This window comes from Lissotriton vulgaris, chromosome 3_1 (genome assembly GCF_964263255.1).
Source record: "Lissotriton vulgaris chromosome 3_1, aLisVul1.2, whole genome shotgun sequence".
In the NCBI taxonomy this organism is placed as follows: domain Eukaryota; kingdom Metazoa; phylum Chordata; class Amphibia; order Caudata; family Salamandridae; genus Lissotriton; species Lissotriton vulgaris.
The window spans coordinates 626,891,400-626,908,066 of NC_141689.1; the positions used below are offsets into that span (position 1 = coordinate 626,891,400).

Sequence of the window (16,667 nt, forward strand, 5' to 3'; positions counted from 1 at the left end):
CAACTGCGGAAGTTAACTCCGGTCCTCTCACAATCCATGATGCGATCAATAGTAGCGGCCACCATCATCTCCAGAATTGATTACGGGAATGCCCTGTACCTTGGCTTACCAAAAACTCTGACCAGTAGACTCCAGGTCATAATGAATGACGCTGCCCGGTTGATTTTCAGATTACCGAGGAGATCTAAAGCTACTCCCCTACTACAAAGCTTGCACTGGCTCCCCATTAAAGAAATAGTGGAATTTAAGAACTTATGCACGGCCCATAGGGCAATCTATGGAAAAGCCCCAACTTACATCAAAGATCGTCTGCAACTTTACTGCCCTATGAGAACACTTCGATCCTCAGACTCCCAACTACTGGTCTGCCCCCGCTACAGGCTAGTGACCAAGGGAGGGAGAGCCTTCTCAGTGCTAGTCCCTCAGTTATGGAACAGGTTGCCGGAGGCACTGCGTCGGGAAGGGAACCTACTACGATTCAGGAAGAGCCTAAAAACATTCCTGTTCAGGAAAAGCATGAGCACAGTATAATCCAGCTTCCATCTTGCTAAGTTATTGTTTACTACCATCTTTCCTGGCGCTTAGAGGCCTGCAGGTGATTAGGCGCGCTATAAAATTCCATTAACAATTAACTCTGATGATTGTGAAGATGCTTTCAGCATACCATCTAGCAAGTGGCAAGGATATCTTACAGGGAAGTAGTTCCACTTGGGTATCAATTTTGACAAGTCTTCACATAACTTTTTCATATATTTAGCTTAATTACTGAAAATACAACAAACAATATCACTCCAATCTTTGTTGAACTTGGTAAGAACATTTGCAGCAGCATTTCAAGTGACACTTTTACATGTTTTCCTAACATCTGGTGTCATGTTTTCACCACTATCCCTGATGCTTATTGATAGCACTCTTTTCACACATACCTGTCAATACACCTTGCATTGCATGTTTAAAGCCTGGGGTTTTGCAAATTTACGTACTATCAATACTGACTCCCTAGAAAAGGGGGATAATGAATTAAAGGGTTTCACCCAATTACTCTCTGTGGGTAAATGTGATGGTACGTATTTGGAAAGAGTCTTGTGATACCAGCCATTTTATCTATCAGTGAAATAATCAAACATAGCCAAAATACCAAATATGATTTTGATATTTCCTGATTCTCCACAATTTACAAATTAATTAAATAAGACCTAAAATATGCATCTTTAGATCAAGGACCACAAAACTGAAAAAAACAAAAAGGAGGAGAAAAAATATTTTAGTGACATCCTTAAATAACAAAACTCAAGTAGAATAATGTTAGTTCAGTCTTTCTTGCTGCTGCCTTGTATAACAAAGTTACATTGTATTGGTCCCTGCAGTAAGAAATAAAAAGAACATTTCACTCACCTATTCCTTTCTTTGAATGGCATTTAGCTTGTGGTTTTTATGTTCACACTGGTGAAAGCTACTTTCCTTTCTGAGTGGTTTTATCAGTTATTATAGGCTGAACCCTAAAACAGGATTGCCTAGGCATATTTGTAAACACATAATTGAATAAGGGTAATGATAACAGGAATATGGTGGCAAATGTGCAGAATAATTAAGGATGTCAAATTGTTTTTAAGTAATATAAACATACAATGATGATTGTATTTGCATGAAGGACAAAGGTCACGTTTGAATCAAAATGGACGCCTGAGTTACAAACAGGTTAGATGGGGTAAGGAGGGGTTATAGAAGACCATGGGCAGGTCTCTTGAATTACAGCAACATCCGGCACTATCAGAAGATCAGTCTTAGGAGGATTTAACTTTAAAAAGTCCTGTGAGATTGACATGGTTAAAGTGCAGATTCATGGATAGAGTGGAGGATGAGTTTCGGTTAATTTCAAAGATCAGCTGCGGGTCATCTGTGTACATATAGACATTTGCAGCAACTCAAATTAGAAGTCGAGCAAAAGGATGCATGTACATGTTTCACAATAGGGATGAAAATAAGAAACCCTGAAGGGCATCTCAACTGAGAGCTATGGGCTTTGACTCATATGAAAGGAGAATTACAACTTCAGACCTAAACCATCTGTGTAATCCACAAATCTTATACATTGTCTCCTGACCCTTCAAATAACGTACAGCGGCCTGCTGCTTCACAGCTAGGTTCATTCTTTATAAACACCAACCCATCCATACATATGCCAGCAGTGTATTTTAGCTGGTGCAGGAGAACACTGTAATCTTTGGATACAACCCACTATGAAGAAAAATATGCAATACCTAGTGGAAGTCCGGGTATGGCATTCAATCACCTCTGCCAGAAATAAAGTGGAACAGAAGACTACAGTGATCAAGTTGTTGTCCTAAGTCAGAATTGCCTTTACAGGGGTATCATACAGTAACAAGATGACAGTGGCTATTGCAATTGCCCAGGGACACTGGTCAGGACGAATGATCATATAGAAAGTACTTGATAGCAAGAACTTGAAGCTAGTTTGTACCAGGAATTTTGCTGCCTGCACACCCTGGATTTTCTTGACAATATAATGATCCAGCTACTGACACAAACGATAAGATCAATTGCACTAGCTTCTTCTGCTAACATCAGATGCTTAATGCAGATTTTAATGCAAGCCACAATTTAAAATGTTGGACTAAACCTACTAATTTAAATCATTGAGTAATGTTCACAATATAATCTAGATGAAAAGGTTCTCAACTGCCTCGCAGTTTTGCATCACGGTGCAAGTACTTTATTCAAGTTTTAAATCGTATCAGTGTAACTAACAATAAAGTCTTATTGATCTTTGGAATATACTCTAGATACTTTTAACCACAATCTTTGTTGTTTCTGCTATATATAGAGCTCACAAACAATTGGTAAAGCCTACCCTATAGTACCATCTGACTGAGTGAAGGGTCCTATGATGAAGCATTCCACTGGATATCCAGCGGGTGAGGACCTCTATAAAAACCCTTAGGGTTCTCATAGGCAGGTCCTGAAGAACTGAGTAAAGGCAGACTGATCTTGTGAGTCCAGGCCACTGAGATCTAGAATTTGGGCATCCTTATCCTTTTGGTTCTAATGTTATGAAGTGGTGAACTGGTAAGGATCCCCTCAAATCTTTCCTCATTGGTTTATAATACACAAAATAACCTAACGATGGAGGAATGTTTTCATATGCTACATGTCCATCACAAGTTGACACTATTTTAAGAACTTAAATTGAGACAAAATGCGCCAAATGCTTGTTTTCACGATACAACGCACCAGCTAGGTAGGAGTTTTTAATGGCTGCGTTGTCTGCAAGTATTGGGCTATTTGGTTTTACAATGCTGTCTGGTTTTAGCCTTTGCATGGTACAAAGATAATAGTGGTGGCACAACCCAATGGCTTGTACAGAATACAAATGGCTACTGTTTGCAAATAATTTCTAACTTGAATTGGTGAAAGGTGCCTCCACACAAAGTTATGATGTGTTTCTTTCTTTCATATTTACTCTCTGGAATAATTAGGATGTGCTGAGAATTTTATTTTTTAGTCTGTTGTGAGTTGACTCCTCTGGCTGCTTACAACTGTTTTAATTCTACTTTTACTGCCAATAAATGACTAGAGGTGCCATCTTTTAAAAAGGCCTCACAAAATCCTACCTCACAACATCTACTCCTGCAGGGGCTAACTTTGGGTTATGCAGCAGTACAAAATCAAAGCCGTTCGAGACAAGCTAATGTTTTTACATGCACATATCACCTGTCAATTTACTCCTGTATGCTCTAAGTCTTCTCAACAATGCGAAGAAGGAAATTATTGTACAGTTGTTTTTAAGATCCTTATAATGTTACAACTTCAACAGTATATATATCTCATGACACAGTCCAGAAACCTCCACAAAATACTGCAATTTAATGACTTCATATTGACTTTATTACTCTTAGTCTCAATCTTAGAGGTGAGGAAAAGAAAGAGGATTCAGGAGAGATATTACTATGTTCCTATTAATTAAATGACAACTTTACATATATGATCCTGCTTCTTTAATATAACATCAATTGTTAATATTACATCATATTATTGCTCACAGTTTCTAGTTTCACTATAATCTCTTCCTATTGATACATTTTTCGACTAAAATGTTCTGGTTGCATAAATATCAATCTAACCTAGAGGGGTACCTGAAGTTGTCTAGCACTTCTACAGTGATGCATTGTAAGACAACCCATGTCAGAGTGAACCGCCAAAGTCACTAAAATCACTAAATTAACCTGAGCTCAATCCCTTGATAGCAAGGCACAGGGCTGACAGACTTAACTTAGGGTAAAGTGTAAAGTATTTATACAGTGAGCCGAGTCCTTGACACCCTGAACAGATGACCAACATAACTATACCGAAAACTCCTCTCCTTGCCTTATTGGGCTACACTGACCACATACCTAAGGCACAACGAAAGTATGTCTGCCTGTGTCTTTTACTGGCCAAAAGAAGAGTAGCCTGCCGCTGGGATAGAGGATGGGCGCCTAAGTTTAAAGATTGGGTAGCGGACTTGGTGCATTGCCAGAAACAGTTATCCCACTATGCAGAACTACTCCCTACCACATCACGTCCTACAGACACCTGGAGCCCCCTCACACGCTACTTGATTGCACACCCCAGTGAACATCCAACTAATGACGCAACACCGTCCTTAACTTCGCCCTCGTCTCATGAGCAATCATGCGCTCCTCCTCCGCCCCCATGATCTCAATGCCATTTCCTGATGCATGTCTTCCTGCTGGGCCTTAACACTACTCAGCCTGTTGGTACGTGGATGCCTACTCAGCAGATCCTACCTATGTACACATGTTTCCTATTACGCTTCCAGGGTCACCATTACGATATGTAAATTGATGTATATGTCTGCTACTAACGCTTGACAAGGCACACATATAAAGATTGGGACACTACTGTATTGAGCACCAGAATGCACATTGATGAACTGCTTAAAACATTATACTTGGTGCACAACTGTTATATGCTATTCCAACTCATGTACGTGATAACATGCTTGTTAACGATAATGTAAGCAAAATCTATAACAAAATAAAGTTTAAAAAAAGATTTTTAAAAAAGTATTTATACAGTACCAAAATATTATTAAAGCCAAAATGCAAACCAGTAAAATCAAATACGGGGCACTGGAGATTTGAAGGTTTTAAAGTTTTAAGTAAAAATAGCACACAAAAGAACAAAGCACCGATGGTTGTGGTTGACAGGGGCCTACATGCAATTTGAGGCTGACCAGGATTGAGGTAGGGTCTGATAAGATTTTACTTTCTGATTTAGTCATTTAAGTCCCAGTCCACCACAGGAGTAAACTTCTAAATCCTCCATAACCTCAGGGATGGTACTTAGTGACTCATGGCTGTCAGGTAGAGGTCCACAGATAGGTCCAGTCCAGGTCCAGTTGCCACTTGTCTGCTAGGCATCTCCAGGAAAAGATCTCTTGTAGCTTGTTGTATTCCTGTTGCTTGACCAGGAGGTCAGCCTTTTGATCCATGGAGTCTTTGTCCTGGTACAAGAAGTTCTGCATGGCTCCTCTCAAGACACAGACACCAGGTCCAGTCCTCTGCCAATCTTCACCAGGTCCGGTCCAGAAAGTGTTCTGAAGTGGATGCCTGGAGGTGCCACATTTATTCCTGGCAGTGGCTAGTGGGTGGTAACGATTCCTTGGCACGCCTTACCCAAAGCGGTAAATGTTCACAGGGCTAACCCTAACCACTTTGGGCATTTTCAAGATGACAAGTCTTTGGCCTCACTATACTTGAGCTGTGTAGGCTGGGTGTGTGTTTGTGTGTGGGTGGGAGGGGAGGGGGGCTACTGTACTCCTAGTGTCCTCCCACATCTAACATTAAAATCCAGTTTGAGGCAGCAACTGTTAGCATAATAAACCCAGAGACAGACAAAAGCACAATCTGTCAGCAACCAGGCAGTGGATCCACAATACATTTCATGGCATTCTGTTCTCTCCCCTTTCAAGTGTGTTCCCTGTGTTATTTGTGAACCCTGCAGACCTGTCCAGTAGGATTAGACACTGTAGTGTCTAAAATAATACCCACAGCCACTACCCTGCATATACATTTAAGTTCAGAGGAGTCATCTCTGGGAGGCATGTCACACCTTTTCACTGCTAAATACTGGCTGGGAGAAGCTGGAGAGTAAATGCAAATTAGCCTCCAGGAACTTCTGGCATGGAAAAAGTAACTTTTGAAAAGTTACTTTTCCTGAATATTCATTACAAAATATGGCTTCAGCACTGAATTGGATTTTTAATAACTATTTCATTATACTATTACAGTAATTACTTGTCTAGCTGGTCCCATTCCCAATGTACAGTATTAGTACTTTAATCTGTACTCTGTTTTTTTAAACAGGATAGCTAGGCCTACCACACAGAAAATAGTTTTTGGGTGCTAGTCACTACAAGGACATGTTAACACTAAATATCTACATTTCTTGCTTTTAAATACCATGCACCCTGTCTTGAGGGCGACAAGTCCTACATAGGGATGACTTAATAATTTTTAAAAAGGGAGGTTGTTTCTACCTGTCAAAATAGGCTAATCTTGACAGCTCGAACTGCAGTCTTTACGCAGCTACAGTCAGGCTACAACAGGAAGCCTGAAACCATGTTTGCAATGTCACTACAGTGAACGGCACAAAAGGTGCTGAACTCCACTAGTGGCATATGACCTCCAGGACCCTGGGTATACTTCGCACCATATGCTAGGGATGTATAGGCAAGTTTAATACTCAATTAAGAGTACACTGATTTGACCATATTCAGCAAAAAACATAAGGTCCACCAAAAAGTAAAAAATCCGGGGTGATCCTTCATAAAAGGCAGATTTCCTTCACACATCCTCCACAATTCTATTTCTGAGCTCATCATGTCCGTTCATGTGGTCAGGTGTTCCGTGACCCTACGTCGATCCTGACTACTCTCATTCTAATTTCCTCAGCCAATGTCCATTTTAATAGATTCCTCCCAGGTTTACCAAGATGAGGCTGCTGGGTGGAGACAGTGAATATCTAGGAGTTGTTTTGCTAGCAACACCCACAATAACGCAAATTGATGATTCTAGATTCTGTAGGTCTGAGTAGTATACCCAAAAGGCAATGTTTGATCACCATGTCAATGCTAATATGTCTTACTGCTCTGAGCTTAGTTGTTATTTGGTGCTATTGGTCAAGGCTTTTGAGAAGTAAACACAAGCAAACATGGTTTGTTGAAAACGTGGCTGTTGGTGTCCTGCACCCAAAATGAACCTTTTGTGGTGTCAAATGGACATCATAAACCATTTGCAGTAAATCAACTATATAACTACTTGCTGCTGCATAGTGCTTGAACCCTTTAACCCTTTGCGGACACCTTCCACAATGGGGTCAGGCTAGTTGGGGCTTGGGATAACATTCGCATGTCAAAAGGCATTTTTCAAGTGACACTAAGTTTTTCCATGTCTTCAAAAGTAAATAGAATTATTGCTATGTGGGCCAGTTCAGAATTATTTAGCAATGATGTTCGATCTAATGTAATGACAACAGCATTTTCTGATGTCCAGCATATTCCATTCATGATTTTTCATCATTATCACTTATGATTTGTGTTTCTTTCTTCCTCTCCTTCAAAGATATTAGAACACATGCTCAATGGCCATGTGAAAAACCAAGGAAACGTGTGAGCAATCCGGAAACCCACGACTCCATACAAAATGTATTTTTATGGCATTCACCATCCGGGAGACTGTAGTAAATACAATAGACTAGTATACTAATTTGAGTGCGGTATCCACTGTATGCTGATATGAGACAGTCGCCAAACAATGCAGCACTGATTGGGACTGAGAGGGTGATGGTCTGTGCCCGATATTTGGCAAAAGGTAATCTCTAATGGCAAATAATATGAGGTGCATGGATTGTATGGGAAGAGGATAGGTTGTCAGAACATCTGACATGTTCAAGGGATGGTTCCTTGTTCTAGAAATCCTGGACCGTTTCATCCATCTAGTGGCTGGTAATTCCCTCTGCACCTGGCAGCTGCTACTTTCCTTCTATCAACATGGCATATTGATTTAGCATTGGGACTTGGCCAAGTACAATTACATGCCTGGCAACAATGCCTTCATGTAGGGTGCTTCAAAGCTTATGCAATCATTTATCACATGCGTTTAGGCTGAGGCAGCTTCCCAGGGCAATTTCACCTGCTCGGCAAATTTATTTTTGCTGGGTTTAGAGCAAGCAATTTTACAAAACAAATCATGTGCAGTAAAACCACATATGCTAATATTGCATGCAGTAAAATTGCCTGCATATTTGTGGCAGGGACACAGCAACAATCTATACTGATGTGGTAGAAGTAACTGTCGAGCAGCCCAACATTTTCCTGACATGGAAATGGTGAAAGTAATATCACTGGGAATTTGAGTGTGGGTCCACCTGTTTTGACTTTAAATACAGGAGCCATTCAAACTCAATTCATGGATCGATGAGGTAGAAGTGGCCTAGCTGGAGATTGGTGAGGATGATGCAGACCATAGCCAACCATCAACAATAAGGGGACCTAGTTATTGCCATTTATGGGAGTGGTGAAAATAGCTAACTACCATCAGAGTCAAATGAACTTCCTAAGATTTAATTTTGGACAAGGTCGGGGTCCGTTGAACGTTACTGATGCATCTTTGTATTTCTAGAGGGATGAAGAGAGTTCACACAAGCTTTACTCCAAGTAGTCTGATAACCTTGTATTTGAATAGACCAGTGAGCCTTAGCAACAGGTGGATGCCTCCAGAGGTTTGAGGCAAAATTAATCACTTAATCCTTGAAAGACTGAAAAGCATTTAAAGAGGTCCAATGTCTCGCTGGCACTGCTAGGATGGCACATAATCACAACAATGTCTATTTTACACTGGTGGTGGAATGTGTTGGGGAGGGATCTAAGAGTTTCTTGCCCCGGATAAGCAGATCAATTACCTTTTCCGTTGTATCCGGCTTTACGGAAGAACACTTCAGCCATATTATTTTTGATAAACATATTTTATTGAGTTTTTGCACAAAGACTACAACAAGACACACAGGGAGCAGGTCAGAAAAGATTATTTAGCATTCAAGCGCAGCACTGATAATCAAATGACATATTGCAATAGGACAAAACAGTAGCAACACCTCCACCCCGAAGAGGGACCTTACTTAGGCTAACTGGCCAAGTAATTTTCCCTAGACTTGAGAATGTTTAAGGGGACAGTACCGGGCTATGTAAACCAGTTTCTCTCGCTACGCACACCCAATGACCCACCCCCCTCCCACCGTCAAATGCAACTGGGAGATTGCAGAAGGAGTGGACGCTTTTCAGCAAGTGTTATATCACACTTGGCAGCCATAAGGGCCGTGCCCAAAAATGTCATACCCCCAGAGCCATCAAGGACTCCCAGCAGAAGCACCAAGGGGGAAAGGGGGTCCTCCTACCCAACCAATTTTTTCATCTCCTCCACCACTGGGGACCAAAATCTTGAATCCTAGGACATATCCAGACCACGTGATAAAAATTGGCAGAAGCGCATCACAATGGGGGGCAAGTGGGTTAGACGAGGAGCTCTGATCGGTGCAGTCTTACTGGGGAGAAGTAAGCGCTGTATAGGGAGTGCGTTTGCATCAGGCACAGTTGGCAAAGAAAATGGTTATAGTCCTTGGTGCCATAAGTGCATCCCTCCAGTCATCATCCTCAAGGGGACCTATCCAGTTCTTGCATTGAGGTCAAAGGTGATTTAAAGTGCCCTGGGCATTAATAATCAGCATACAATACATTTTGGAGATCCACCCTTTCCGAGTGGACCCATGAGGATTTTGGCTTCCAGCGAGCTGAATTCAGGGAGAAGGTTGGTGTGGGTGAGAATGGATTGAAGGGCATGCCTAAATAGGAGATATTTTAAAAAAATGTGTATTAGTGGTCGGAAGATCTCAAAGGTACTGCATGAATGTCCCCTCCAGACATCACCCAGTTGTGAAATGCTGATAAGATCCTACCTCCCAAAGCCCTGCAGTGTTGCTACCTCCCACAGCCGTGCTAAAGGGGTGCATGAGTGTAGAGATGCCCCCCAAGCTAGAAAAACCATTTTGGTTGTGGGTGGCGTGTCGGTGGAGATCGGGGAGAGCATGGCTAATATTTGGGAGAACCCTAAAAGGGACAGCGCCAGTCGAGAGGCGGATCCCACCAGCCCCTGTTGAACCAATCATGGGTCGCTCGGAGATGGAATGCCAGGTAGTAGAGATGAAAGATGACCATACCCAGGCTGCCGTCATATGGGGCACACTGGAGGAAAGTAAGGGCAAGGAAGGGCCTGAACCCATGCCATAGGAAGGAGGCAACGATTCTGTCCAGTGCTCCTGTTCAGGGCTCGGAACCAAGACCTTGGTTTGAGGAGAAGCAAATTTTGAAAGCTGTACAAAAACCTCTGCAGGATCATTATTTTATATAGAGCTATATGACCCATAACGTTTAAGGGGAGTGACTGCCATTTGGTGAGGTCGGGCTTGGCCTGTCGCTTCGGAGGCTCAAGGTTAAGGGACCAGTTAAGCTCAGGGTGTAGGACCTTTCAGATACCCAGGTATCTGAAACTTATATGATGAATGGAAATGGTATCTTGCTAATCAAAGGAATCATGGATAGACCCAAGAGCACTAACACGGATTTGGGTTCACCCGGAGACCAGAGGCCTCCCTGAATCGTTAAAGGAGCAATGGCTGCTCGTTTCAGGATCCGCAAGATAAGGTTATGTGAGCTTCATGACCTTCACTTCATCTCCCTCCACGTAGCTGAGCAGCACTACGGATAGGGCAAGACAGTGGCTCACTTATTAACGCAAAGAGAAGTGGGGGCAGCCCTGTCTAGCCCCCTGGCTGATGGAGAAGGCATGGGACCGAACATCGTTGATCTGGACCTGCGTTGTGGGGTTGGAGTAAAGAGCGAGGGCCATTCCCAGAAAACTGAGCCCAATCCCAGCATGCATCAGCACCAATTGGAGGTATTCACTGTCCATCATATAAAACATATAAAAGCAAGGCTAATTCATAAGGCAGGAGATGACAGTGGGCCAGGGCCACATGAAGGCGCTGGAGGCAATACCTCCTGCTGCAGTTAAGCATGAAGCCACATAGGTCGGGTGTATCAGTGTGTTGAAGACCTGCTTGAGGCAGGCAGTGTGGCAAATATCTTGACCTTCCAGTTGATGAGGTATATGGGACAGTAATCGGCACATGCTGTGGAGGGAAGTTTTGTTTTTGGGATCACCACAATCCTGGCGGTGTCTATTTCTGGGGAAAAGGTGTCACACGTCTTTGTAAAGGGCTAGAGGTTAAAGAGTCAGGATATCACAGAATGTTGTGTAGTACTTTGGGTGAAACTGTCGGTTCCACAAGTTTTCCCGGGAGCCACTGCGGACAGGTCCGCGGTTATTTTTTCGGCCCTAAAAGGCTTGTTCAATGTACGGGCTCCGGCCTAGGATAGTCGAGGGAGGGGTATCTTGTCATTGCAGATGTGTGTCTGAATGCAATTAAACACAATTAAGCAAACATTCGAACAAAACAGAACGAGTAATCAAATACAAATTTACATTATACTGAGTCCCCAACACCCACCCCACCCTATACTTCCACCCAAACAGCATCTGTCGCCCTGGAAAAGAAAAAAGAGATGCAAAACAATATGGAATAAGGAAATAATCAAGTGGTGAACCCCTCCTTGGTCAAGGATAAGTATTGGCCATCAAAATGATTTTCGAGAAGATTCAGGTATGGATGCACTCATGCCCCATTAGAGTGATTAGCATACTTTATAGAGCAGAACTCTGAGAGAGGTTTGTGTGATCATCAGTGGATAGCGGTGATACAACGACCAGGAGTTCCTCGCGATCCAGGTGGCTCTGCCCAGTTCCAGAGTCCTGGGAAGGGTGTGATAATGATGGAGATTGACCCCGTGCCTGGGGAGACTGTGAGGATAATTTGGAGCAATGGTTGTTGGGCCTCTTCCGTATGTAAATATGATATCTTCGTGGTTTGGGCGCCAGAGTGTTTCCGGCTTCCTCAGTGATTCTGGAACCCGACAAGAGATCTCTGCTTGAGCAAGAAGTGGATGTTCCTCTGTAAGCCAGAACCAGGCAGATTCTGGGGTATTACAAAAATGGGATTTGTAAGCATTGATTACACAGAGCCTGGCAGAAAGTAGGAGGCGGTACTGAAGTCCAAATGCCCTGAGCTTTTGTTTGACTTCCCGGTAAGAACGGCATTGTTGATAAACTTACCAGGTGTAGTCAGGCAAAAGGAGAACCTTGGCATCCCCGCAGTGGAGTGCCACCCGAGAACAGTCTTCTCTGAGGATGGTGTCTCTGTCCCTGAAGTTAAGGATACCAGCAATCACCGGTCTGGGAGATGCACCCGGGGGAGGTTTTGGGGGTCAGAGCCCGTTGGGTCCACTCTATTGTGAACAAGGACGACAGTTGGTCCAAGGGCATCCAGGTTTCAAGGTAGTCGGCGATTTGTTGGGTTCCATGACTTCAGGGATGCCAATCACACACACTTTATTGCCCCAGGAGCGATTCTCAGCATCTTTGGTGCGGCTGCGTAGCTCCTTCGTGCACCTGAGGAGGCCGGATATCTGGGATTTGAGAGTCCTCCACTGCAGATATTCGGGATTCGGCCTCAGAGATCCTGGCCATGGCATTTTGTAGGTCTTGACGAAGAGGGCAATGTCTATACGCACCTCTCCGATCTTGGCCTCCACCGCAGCCTGGGAGGTCTGAATGGCTTGAAAGATTGTTGCCAGGTGATGAGTGAGCCCTGTCCGTGCCATAAGCCCCAACTTGTTCAGTCACAGATATGGTGGTTTATTGATCCATTTGAAATTAGGGGGTCGCTGGGCGGGTGGGCTCATGCTTACCAATGGTGTCAGGCCGGAGTTGTCACACAGCCCCTTCTACGTTGGAGACTCGGCCCGCTTAAGTGTAGTTGACGTCTTGACTGGTATGTGGTCGTCACAGAGGACAATACTGAGGCAACTTGTCAGATATCTCCCAGAGCAGGGTGGGGACCGAGTAGGGAAAGAAGTCAGGTTGTGATCACTAGGCCAGGTAGTGGGGGGTAGTCCAGGCTCAGGGGGTGAGGAGGTGTATAGCGCCAGTGGGCTAGATGTTGGGGGGCCCACGGCCATCATAGCCCTGAAGGGACTTTTGGAGTGAAGACACCTTTTATTACTTGCCATTGGGTCCTGGGAGGAAGGTCCTCAGTCTAAGGGCCTTAAGCAGAAAGGAGAGCTGGGTCCGCCTCATCAGTGAAAGAAGGCAGGAGGTGGAAAATAGCTGAAGCAGCACCAAAGATGCGCTATAAGGAGATTGCCAGGTGCCGAGCTGTGAAGCACTTACAAAGGGGCATGCATCTGTGGATACAGAGGAAAAGCAGCGTCCACCTGTTTGACCGTATTTGCAGCATTGTCTTCAATGCAGATGAAATCATGCTATTGAAGGGGGAGTAGGAGGCCCAGACAGGGACCACAGAGGCAAAGGGTCTGCGTTCCTAGGATGGGATCAACCTCCCAGGAGTGTCAGGAAAGCAACATGAGAGGGGGCTCATGCACGAGTGCAGATAGTACAAGAGGAGGGGGGCCCCCAGGTGACCTTCGATGTGGGTTGCACCGTGCAAGTAAGGGTAGGCAGGAGCCCGCTGAAGCGCAGGCAGAAAGGGCCAAGAGCGCTTCTCTCAGAGTTTGTATGAGCTCAGTTGCCTGTAGGTCACGATCCAGGGCCCGGACTGGCTCATGTCTCAACAAGATGGGGGCCACCCCTCTACAGCAGGAGGAGCTTGCGCTGAGAAGGGGTCCTACACCAGAGAACAGGTGATGCGACTGAGGGCCTGGTCGACCCCCAAAGCAGGGCTTGCCATGCAAGTAGGGCAGTGCAGAAGCCCATAGGATCACAGAGAGAAGAGCCTTGTGTGTGTTCTGCTAGCCGGTGCCAGCCCTCAAGGCTGTGTCAGTAGAGGCACTGGAGCCCACGGATGTCTCCGCAGCCTGGCCGGCATGGAGAAATAACGGCCCCGGGGACGGAGGCCATGCCGCAGGTCAGTCCGGGTCTCAGTACAGTCAGGGTGCCCGCAGCGTGTTGTCGGTGGGCCCGGGGAATGTAACTGTGTCTGAGGATGTCTGCCTAGTCTTGCGGTGGCCGGGCCACAGAACCACCATTGCAGAAAATGAGGCCTTGCTCTGGGGCACAGGAGGGTGCGGGTCATCAGAGGGCGCCCATCAGACGGTGACTGCCTGCAATGTGTAGGAGGCAATGTAGATCGGTACAGTTAAGGGGGGCAGCCGCACTCAACTCCCTCCAGGGCGATGCCGGATCAGGCCATCACAGTCCCATGAGAGGCTGGGAAGCCGCAGGGCCTCGATCAGGGACCTGGTTTGGGAGGTGAGAGGGCAGGAGAGGAAGGGCTCCCGAGATCAGCATTTGCAAGGAGTCCTCAGAGGGCTGCCCCGGCAGGAGCTCAGTAACTGCTGGTAAGGCGCATCTTAGGGTCTGGCGATTAAGGCAGACATCGGTCGGTGCCAGCTGGCATTTTGGGAGAGCTACGGGCCTCTCAAGAACGGTGGGCTACCAGGGTAGCTATGTCTCTATGCAGGAGGCTATAGTGGCAGAGTAGTCCACTGGCCGTGAAAGGCAGGTGTTAGGCATAGATGATGTGGTCTGATGGCAGTGGATGTAAGCAGATGATGGAGGGGTCCAAAGCACTCAGAGTGAAACAGCCATCTTGATGCTCCAATCCTCGTCCACCCACTTTAGCCATATTAACTGAAACCTTAGAAGTGTGATGTTTGTGGTTCTCCGCAGATGTATCAATAAAGTCAGAGGACGTGTAGTCCACTTCCTGGATCAGCCACAATATACATTTTTATCTTCCTGAAAATATTCAAGCAGCAAATAAGAACATTTTCCAGAATTAAAAATTATGGCATTGGCTTTCGTCTTCTTAGCCTCCTAGAAAATGTATGAGACCATACCCTTATCATCACAGACTAACCTGCACAATTACTGAAGGCAAATATGAGAATGTTACTGGTTGCTCTAGGTGAGGATTTTCTCTGGGTCCTGGGACAGACAGCAGTTATTAGGAAATATCCGTGGAGGGTACTACAAGTCCGCCATCAGCCCAGTACGAAACTACTCAACCAAAAATCTGAATTTTGACTAGAAACAAGTACTAAATCTGTCTTTTCATGTATTAGGGTATCCATATTTCAGATCCGACATGCATTTAATGGTGTCTTAGATACTCTAAGACACTGTCAACAACATCATCTTGCATACTCTGATGTTCAGCACTGCAGAATGTAGCCAACAATCTTTTTTCAACAATAAATGCCACATCGATTGGAAAGAAGCCATCAACAAAATATAAATCGGATAACCCTATCAAGCAGCAGAAAATCGTATCAGACAATAGAGTTCAAATTAATGATATCCATATATTCACCATCCAAATTAACTTTTTTAGACTACAAACTTCATCACCAGCTAACCACTCCAGCACTGTTGATCTAGGACTAAATAGTCTTTCTACTCCCACTGTGTTAGCAACACCCTTAAGGTGATTCACAGGATCCACCATGACAAACCTGTCACTTTAAAACCTCTCTGTTTTTTCCGAGAAATGGTCCACAAATCTAGTCATAATACTTTTCCATTAATGTTTATAGTCTCGTATTACAAAGATATAACCACACTGTGGACAAATTCTATAACCTGTGCATGGGAGACCATGATATTCCAGGATCCATCTAAACATCTACACCTTCAGGACTTTCACCATTTCCAAAATGCCAGCATATCGCGAGAGGGAAATACGCAAAGTCTCAACTTCTCTGCCTAAATCAGAATTTCAGCACTTCAATTATGCTAACAAGTATGCAAAGGGACTACAACTCAAACGCTCACTTCTAAATATAACCTTGTCTAAATGTAATCATTTGCAAGAAATAATATCAACAAGTGAAAAGCAATCAAAAAAATACTCCATTCAAAATTTAGAAATGAGCAAAAGAATGACAGATTACGTTTTGAGGCGTGGCAAATAGCATCCCAATACCGTAAACAAGCCATAATCTGGCTATTTTCCAGCTCTGCCCATAAAAAATGTAAAAAATATTTATACAATATATTTCATGTCACTGTTTAATGACTGCAAACAGCCGAAAACCCTTGCCTGTGTTAACTGTTAAAAATATACATTTGTCATGAACACCATGACCGGCGTTTTTATCTATAAATAACCATAAGGTACTTAAAGGGCACAAGACATTAATGGTGTTTTATTTCTATGACACATAATGATTTGTGTAAATACGTGTCTCATATTAGTGCATGTTATCTGTCATTTTCATAATGCAATCTGAATATACGAATTCAAGATTGAAGTCATTAACTGTTAAATACCACGCCAAGGTGATGCTGGAACTAAAGCCTTATCACCTGCAGCAGATTTGAGTACCTAGACATTACAAGGTCTACATTTATGATGGAGGACCACTGCTGATAATGCATGGAATTATCTAAACACCATTTGCATATTTGTGTAATTATTTCCTAAGGTTAATTAGCTCCTGTAAAGCAGTTTGC

General features: G+C 44.0%; 1 protein-coding gene across 2 annotated transcripts in view; it reads right to left on the reverse strand.

Annotated features, from left to right (window-relative positions):
* Positions 1-16,667, reverse strand: part of ARB2A (ARB2 cotranscriptional regulator A) — a 1,549,567-nt gene that overhangs the window by 758,611 nt on the left and 774,289 nt on the right. The gene's annotated exons all lie outside the window — the stretch shown is intronic.